The following is an 8,298-nucleotide window of genomic DNA, read 5'->3' on the forward strand; positions in this document are numbered from 1 at the left end:
ATGTTTATCCTAAGTTGTGCAATTGTCATGATTACTTATTGATCCCCATTCCTACTGTTTTATTTGTTTGGTTGTTTGTTTATTAGTTGTTAGTGTTACCTATTTACCCTTGACTTCGACCTAGCTTACACTAGTAGAAAATATCAAAAGAGCACCGAGTAATGGGCACCGATTTTTAAAAACCGGTGGGAAAAAAACAAGGCAGGATTTACCGGTTCAAACCAAACCGGTGCCAAATTCCTTGAAGGGCACCAGTTCAAACCGGTGGCATTAAAATACCGGCCCTTTTATTTCCCATATTCATTCTCTTTCCTTTTCTTTTTTCACATTCTCTCTCTCCTCATATGTCTCGATCTCCTCCTCTCTCTCTCTCTCCTCAACCCAAACCCTAAGCCCCTTTCTTCTCCCTCTCCATGCCCTTCTTCTCCCTTGAACTCCCTTCTTTCTCCATTGAAGCGTAGATCTGTTGTCTCTCCATTGAAGCCAGGGTTCGTTACTCAAGCATTGTCGGTCGTCCTCCTCTCTCTCGCAAGCTTCCTCGTTCCTCCGTCCCTTTCCCCCTCGCAACTCCGGTGGAATTTGGGGTTATTTCCGGCAGCCAGGTGAATAAATGTTCTTGTTTAATTTTTAATTTTAATGAATTTGTTGTGGAAAGTAACTGTATTAATTTATAATCTAGGGTTCCAAATTTTATTAGATCGAATTAGAGGTGGTTATGAGGATGGCGACGGTACTAATTGGGATTTCTAGGCTTTTCAGTAAATTCGAAGAAGAAAAAAAAACCCAATTTCTGAATCCCTAATTCATACCATTTGGAGCTCAATTTGCATGTTTTATTGGGATTTTTGTTAACAAGGTCAGTAGATCGATTCGTTACTAATTTATTTAAGAACGATTTCCCATAATAATGTTGAAATTAAAATCAATTCCCATAATACATTGATTTAAAAATAAATTCCCTACATAGTGTCCACGTAGGATCGTTTTTATTTGCTTTTGGTTCAACTAAAAACCGCTAATGGTAATAGCGGTTTTAAAAAAGAGACCGCCTCTAACAATAACAGGTCTCTTTGCGTCCTTGGTTAATTCACAAGGCATAGTCTACAGGAAAATTATTTCAAAGACACCGCCTTTCAATACGAAAGGTCTCTTTGTGTCCTTGTTTATTCTTAGCCCCCACAAGAAAAGAGAGCGCTGGCAATTACACTTATAACTTCAAAGAGACCGCCTTTCAATAAAAACAGGTCTCTTTGACTTTATTTTACAAAAATTGCAAAACCTACCGTTAGCGGTTTTAAGTTGAACCGAAAACCAATCCTACGTGGACACTACTTTGGGAATTTGTTTTTAAAACGAAGCATAATGGGAATTAATTTCTATTTTAACAATATTAAGGGAAATCGTTCTTTATTTAAGCGTAATTCTTAGCTTAATCTCATATCTTTCATTCTAGTATTTCTTTTTTCTTTTCTTTCCTTTTTTCTAGATTATGTAATTATTTTTATCAATTTATGTAAAAAATTTAATTGCTAATTTTGGGATCCATTACTTTTGTTTGATGGTAGATTTTGGAAATATTTTCTGGGTTTCGTTCATAATAAGTGTTCTTAATGAAATGGGAATTTTTACTGCTTTTTGAATACAAATAAAAAGCAAGGAACAATTATTGGCTGATAAGCAAGGAACAATATTTACACTAGGTGACTGGTGCTGAACTAACACCCGTTTTAAAGGTAGTGATATCTCCATGTATCCCTCCTCAATCACCACCACCTTACCACTTTTATATTCGTCTCTTATTATCCCCTCTTTGCTTCACCCTTGATCCAAGTATGCCCTTAATTAGAGAATATTACTGCCTGTTACATTATTATTCTCGCCTGGCAGTTTGGTGCAATTTTTTCTAGAAAGAAATAAGCTAGGGGAGGAGGAGAGGGGTATAAACAAATGTATCCAAACCTTCTCCTGTCTTATTCCCCATCTGAGGGACAGTATGCATTAGGCCAGATTCAGTATGTGCTTCACTTCATGTGTTCATTTTTTAAATAATCGTCCACGATGAACAATATGCAATGTTTCATTTCAGTATGCCTATATGATTTCAACTTTTTTATATGCTCTTTTCTTGAACTCGAAACTCGTTCGAATCTAATGTAGGATCTTTGTAAACCCTCTCCTACCGACCAAATTTGGTTAGTATGCAGCTTGCTGATGCTTAGTACTTGTGTAGTGTTTCAATATTGTATGAATTTGCTTTGATACGATAAGCAAGTAAGTTTCAACGTCCAAACCTAATGATAACTTAGACTAGATCTTTGCTTTACATCTGTTGTTTTCAAGCTAGCCTTTAATTTGGCTTAGTTCTAAAAAAATGAAATTCTAGCTTTCACTTTTGTTTTTTTTACATAAGACCAATTGTCATTTTGATTTTTTCACTTTCGTTCGGCAGCTTTTTACTTAATTTTCTATAGTTGCTAAATTTTTTACTCAGAAAATAACTTAACGCAGGCACTGAGTTTTGCTAGCTTAGGATCTGTTTTATGAACTTGAATAATATAACTTGTCTTAATTCAAACAAAGTTGTTGGAAGCATAAGTTCTGTCGTGGTGAAAATAAGCTCAATTTAATATAAATTCACGCTAAATAAGTTAAACCAAACATAGCTTTAGGTTTATACAGAGTATGATGCTTGATACTTGCTTTTTTATTTGTATTCAAACAATAACATAATTTTAGGCTTATACAGAGTATGATGCTTGTTTTTTGCATAAGCACTTGCCTAGTTCTTTTTGCACCTATTAAGTTTCTTTTACAATGTTCTATTTGCATATATAATCAATGATACCTTACTTTTAGACATCCATGATCAAAGAGACAAGATCAATCATAGAATTATAATATAATGGCCAATCTTTTGATTGATAAAATTTGCATATTCTGTAAGTGCTTTTCTGTTCCTTCTCGGAGATGCCTAGTTTGAATTAGTGCAATGACTGTATCTCTTCCTTGTAAAAATTTCTTGATTTTACTGCTTTTGATTTGGTTGGGTTAAAAACCCATATTTACGTCATCACTATCACCTCATTGCTAAAACCTAAGCCTATATATGATTGGAAGTCAGCCAAATTTCTTACAAAATACCTAGTGCATGAATTGTGAAAATTTTTAGTCAGTATCTAGTTTAACAGGCAGCTCCAACATGAGTTCTTTTGTATGCTACATCTTGATTTCTAGTCAAGTATGATTAATCATAGTATGAAGTGGGGAAAATGTTGGGATTTTTATTCATATGAACAATTATTGTCTGGTTGATGGATAATATGCATGCTTTGGGATTTTTTTTGTTCTCCTTCAGCTTGGGATTGTTTGGAACGGTTTTGTGAGTATACTAATATCGAATGTGATTTTGTTTTGTGCGACTATACTAGTATCTATTTTTGTTTTGTGATTTTGTTTGGGATTGTTCTAAATTAGTAGTTACTATAATGATTGGAGATGGTTGGTAATGCATGATTATAGTGTTTGGATAACTATCTATGTTGTATGATTTACAATTGTAAATTTTCTAGATTTTATTAAGTCCTATTGATTGTAGTGTTGTCTTGGGGTTTTAAATGTGAAGTTGTGAACCTTATGTTTGGTGATTGGTGATATATTGAGTACCTTATATATTTTGCATAACTTGGAATTTTTGTGCAAGAATTCATGTTTAAAGATGTTTCTATAGCAGTAACACTTCTAAATAATACGAAGTATACAAAAGGAACTAACCATTGTATGTGGCCTGGCAAGGCTGCAGCTGCCCTGCCGAGGCTGCTGCTGCAGAAACCAGAGAACTTAAGCCAGTGGCGTGGTGTGAGATTCAGGCTTCGGACGCTGTATTATTGTTCTGTGCTGCTGCTTCGGAGCTGTTGTTGTCTAGTAATTGTGATGCTGCTACTCTGCTAGTGATTGTTGTGTAGGAAGTTGTTGTTCTTGTTATAGTGAATGTATCCAATGTATTTTTTTTCCTTTGTTTTTTGCAAGGGTAAAATTAAAGGTTATCAATGAAATTATCAGTTTTAAGTATACTATGTATATTATAACAGTCTGCTGCTAATTTTGGGTGAAAAAAGAAAAAATAAAAATAAATTATTTTTTTAGGGCATTTTAACCGGTGCCAATTATATTTAATACCAAAAAAAACCGGGAATATTATTGGCACCGGTTAACCGGTGCCAAAAATAATTATTAGCACCGGTTAACCTGTGCCAATTTAAGCAATTGCCACCGGTTTTGAACCGGTGACTTTTTATTTATGAATTGGCATCCCTCAAATACTCAACGGTTCAAAACCGGGGCCAAATGGGGTGTTTGAACCGGTGTCAAATTGCAATTTTCTACTAGTGTTAGGCGCATAATTGAAAGCGCTTGAATATTACCATTCCTTTGAGTTTGACCCTTGACTTACCTCTATACTTGTATTTAGGTTTGTTAAGTGTTTATAAATTTAGTTTGACTTAAGGAGGATTAGTCAATGACCTAGTCTTTCCCCTCGTCATGGACATGTTTCGTGAGAGACAAGGTGCCTCTAACACTTGGGAAGGGATAATGAGAAGTGTTAATGTGCTGAAAAAAGGCATAAACATGGCTATGGGTAATGGAACGACAACTATGTTTTGGCTAAAATTTTAGGCTACAAAAGAGCCTCATATCACCCTTAATGATCCCACCCCTCTAATAGCTACGCAAAAGATGAAAGTATGGGATTTGTGGGATTCGAATGCAGGGTGGAAGTTTGAAGAATTTGTTGCGTACTTACCTGCCAATACCTTGGCTGAAATTGCATTTTTTGACTTAATAGAGGATAAAGAGGCAGTAGACGAAGTTTACTGAGATGGTATGACATCTGGAGGCTTCACTTTAAGCTCAGCCATTCAGATTGTGCGCAACTCCCATGATGTCCCAATTAAACAAGTGTAAGGCTAGAAGCGTTTGGAGGATGAGAGCTCCCCAAAGGGTTCAGTTATTTTTGTGGCTTACAATTCAAGATCGAATTATGACAAATAGAAACAGGTTTGTGAGAAAAATTGCTAATGACCCAAGATGCCAAGCTTGTGGTGCAGCTGAAGAAGATACTGAGCAAATACTTCGCAAGTATCCCCTTGCTTTGATAGTCTGGAGAAGTCTACGAGGGACGAGTGACACTAATTTTCTAGGAAGACCATTTAAGTTGTGGCTACTTGACAATTTAGATGAGAATGCCCCGCATAGAAGTGAAGATTGAACTATTATTTTCATTGTTGCATGCTGGTGGATTTGGAAGTGGAGATGTGCGTGTGCCTTAGACTAGTTCGTAAGGATACCTTTTGATCAATGTAGCTTTATTTTGGCTTGGGTTGGAGATATTAAAAGACCTTGGGAGAGGAATGTGCTTCAACTTAGAAAGTAACCAACGCAAAGAGAAGAAGTTTATCTTAAGTGGATTTTCTTGAGAGAAGGGTGGGTGAAATTGAATACAGATGGTGCGGCTGGTGCTGGAGGAATTATATGAGAGAATAGGGGTGAATTGTTTGAGTACTTTGCGGTTAATTGTGGTTCTTTCACCAATACAAAAGATGAGCTACTAGCTTTAATGAGAAGGCTTGCTATAGCCTGGAATGGAGGACATAGGAGGGTGCAACTTGCTATGGATTCAGAGGTGGTCTTGCAGATGCTTACGGAGGATAGCCCTGCTACTTCCCCTTATGCTCATATAATTCGAAAATGAAAGGATCTGATAAGTAGAGAGAATGATGGGAAGTTTTGTTGAATCATTGCTATAAAGAAATAAATAGGGTGGTGGATTGGCTAACCAATTACGGTGCTCAAATGGAGTCAAAGTTGATTCTTTTTTAGGCAGTCTCGAAAGATCTTCTTGACGTTTTATTAGAGGATATTAGTGGGGTTTCTAAAGCTCGTATGCTTCCAAGAATGCTAAACTAAGATTTTTCTTAGTTGAGTATGAGGGAGTGGTTTTGAGTGGTTTAGTTATTTGTTTTCTAGTTTGTTTTTTTTTTTAGCTTCTAGTTTCATTTGGTTTGTTTCTTTCTTTGGGGCTTTTCACTCTTCTTCTTAATCTGACATTCTCTTTCATCTCTTTTCTTCCTGGTCTCATTTGTGAATCTTTGTAAGGGCTGCCACTAGTGTTCTTGCCGATGATAAGTAGAACACCAATAAAAGCCCCAAAAAGTTTTTAATTGCTTTCAATAAATAATAAATCCCATGCATTGTATCCTTGATATGGTGGTTGTTCTATATTGTTTAATTTATTTGTTTTTTCTTTTGGCGAGGATCATCGAAGATATAAGATTTCATAATATCTGTAAGTATCTAGAGGTTCGCATGAATATTTTCACACAAAGAACGAACTATGCATTAGTGTTTTCCAACCCGAATTGGTGCTAATCACATATCTTTACTAGTTTATGCATGATTTTGTCATGCATTTCTAAAGCAATACCAAATAAGCCAGTAAAGATATGTATTGCTTATTTGTATCCCAAATGGATACATATACTATCACCTATTTGTATGGTAATCACCCGAAAGTTGACTATACTAATACCCCCTCCATATTTTATTATTTGTTGCACAATTATATTTTTCTCTTCACTAGTAGTCTCACTATATCATATTTTAATATTTTTGTATATTCTGTCTTTTCCCCACTTATACTTAACTTTTGTTTATTCAAAAAATTTTATTCTTCAACCAACCGTCTAACACCCAACCTCTCTCATAAAATACTCCCTTCATTTCAGAATGATGTTCCTGTTTCGTAAATCGATGTAAATTTTAACTTATCTTTGATCGCACATATCTTTAATCTCACACTAGCAAAAATTGTAAAAGTTAGATATTAATATTCTACTCATCAAGATGAATCAAACAAGATCTCACATGACTATATTTGTTATTGTAGATTAAGAGAAATTTAGAAGATTATCTCTTTTTTAAAAAAAGTCAAATATTCCAAACAAGAATATCATTATGAAACGGAGGGAGTAATATTTTCTACAATGTCTCCTAAAATTTCATGTTTAGAGAAATGAAGCAGGTAATAAAATACGAAAACAGCAAGTATAGGTAATATGGTTTTTTATTTCAATATTCTAATTTTTTTGTGTATATATATTTATTTGGTACCTCAAAAAATTATAATAAATATCGTGCATGTATAACATTATTTGAATAAATTAAGGGTAATTCTTGTATGTAGCTAGTCACACAGTGTGGCCACATTAGTTTATAAGAGTAATATTCATTTATATGTATGAGTAACCTATATTTTTCGTAAGAGTAATCTCATGTTGTCCATAAAAGTAACCCGAATTCATTAAACGAGTGAATTCAAGTAATTTATAAATATTCCATTTGTTCATTCAAGTAATCCCAATTCTTTTGTTTTAAAGAATGAAAGAATAAATATACTTATTTAAGAGAGTAACCCCTATTTTTCATTTAAGTAACCTACACACGAGTTAAAGGTAATCACATTCGCTCATCACCGTAACCCTCCTATTATTTAATTAATTGTCTTGTATGAGATTATGTGAAGTGGTCACATTATTTAGCTAGCCACATAGAAGACTTTGTGATAAAGTAATTAATAATTCAAATAAATTGTAAATATCTTAAAAGAATTCATTGCGAATTTGCGATTTAAAAAATTTAAATGTTAGTAAGCTATTTACACCATTATTCCGTATTATTTATTATTCAAACCGTTATGCATTATTTAAATGGTCAAACCCATGTACTACGTATTATTCATATGAAGACGGTTAATTCAAAAGACCCATAATGCATTATTCTATAACGGGTCCATGTTTTAAGAATGTAGCTGGCAACAAGCATGAATATTCTTCTGGTCTTCCCTACTCTAGAGATCCATTGCACTTTGCTTCTCTATTACTCCCATTTTAGCCCCGCGTTTACCATTACTTCACCAAACACGATAAATGAAAAAGTTACACCATTAAGACAACTAATTTTTTCACTTCCAAAGCAACATGCCAAAATTATTATAAATAAAAAAGTTAAAATTTATTTAAAGTTTAACCTTAAAAAATAACTTTCATTTTTAACTACTCCGTAAATTAAAAAAGATAACTTCTCCTATGGTGGTTAGTTTTTCTGAAATTAATAATTCCTTCAAGTGTAGTTATGTACTTATGTTTTTGGGAATATTTATTTAATGATATCAATTTGAAAATTGGTATTTTTTGTAATTTTGCATATGATTTTTCAACTTTTATATTATTATAAAAGTACCAT

General features: G+C 33.9%; 1 long non-coding RNA gene across 3 annotated transcripts; it reads left to right on the top strand.

Moving 5' to 3' along the window:
* Positions 1 to 311: 311 nt before the first annotated feature.
* Positions 312 to 4,147, top strand: LOC110694642. Of its 3 annotated transcripts, none has more exons than XR_002505916.1 (3): positions 312 to 602; positions 680 to 856; positions 3,793 to 4,147. It is a non-coding gene; the product is annotated as an uncharacterized LOC110694642 (long non-coding RNA). The 3 variants fall into 3 exon arrangements; XR_002505918.1 differs by having other exon boundaries at positions 3,800 to 4,147; XR_002505914.1 differs by lacking the exon at positions 680 to 856.
* Positions 4,148 to 8,298: the final 4,151 nt, after the last annotated feature.

The sequence above is a fragment of the Chenopodium quinoa genome, unplaced genomic scaffold, assembly GCF_001683475.1.
Source record: "Chenopodium quinoa cultivar QQ74 unplaced genomic scaffold, ASM168347v1, whole genome shotgun sequence".
In the NCBI taxonomy this organism is placed as follows: domain Eukaryota; kingdom Viridiplantae; phylum Streptophyta; class Magnoliopsida; order Caryophyllales; family Amaranthaceae; genus Chenopodium; species Chenopodium quinoa.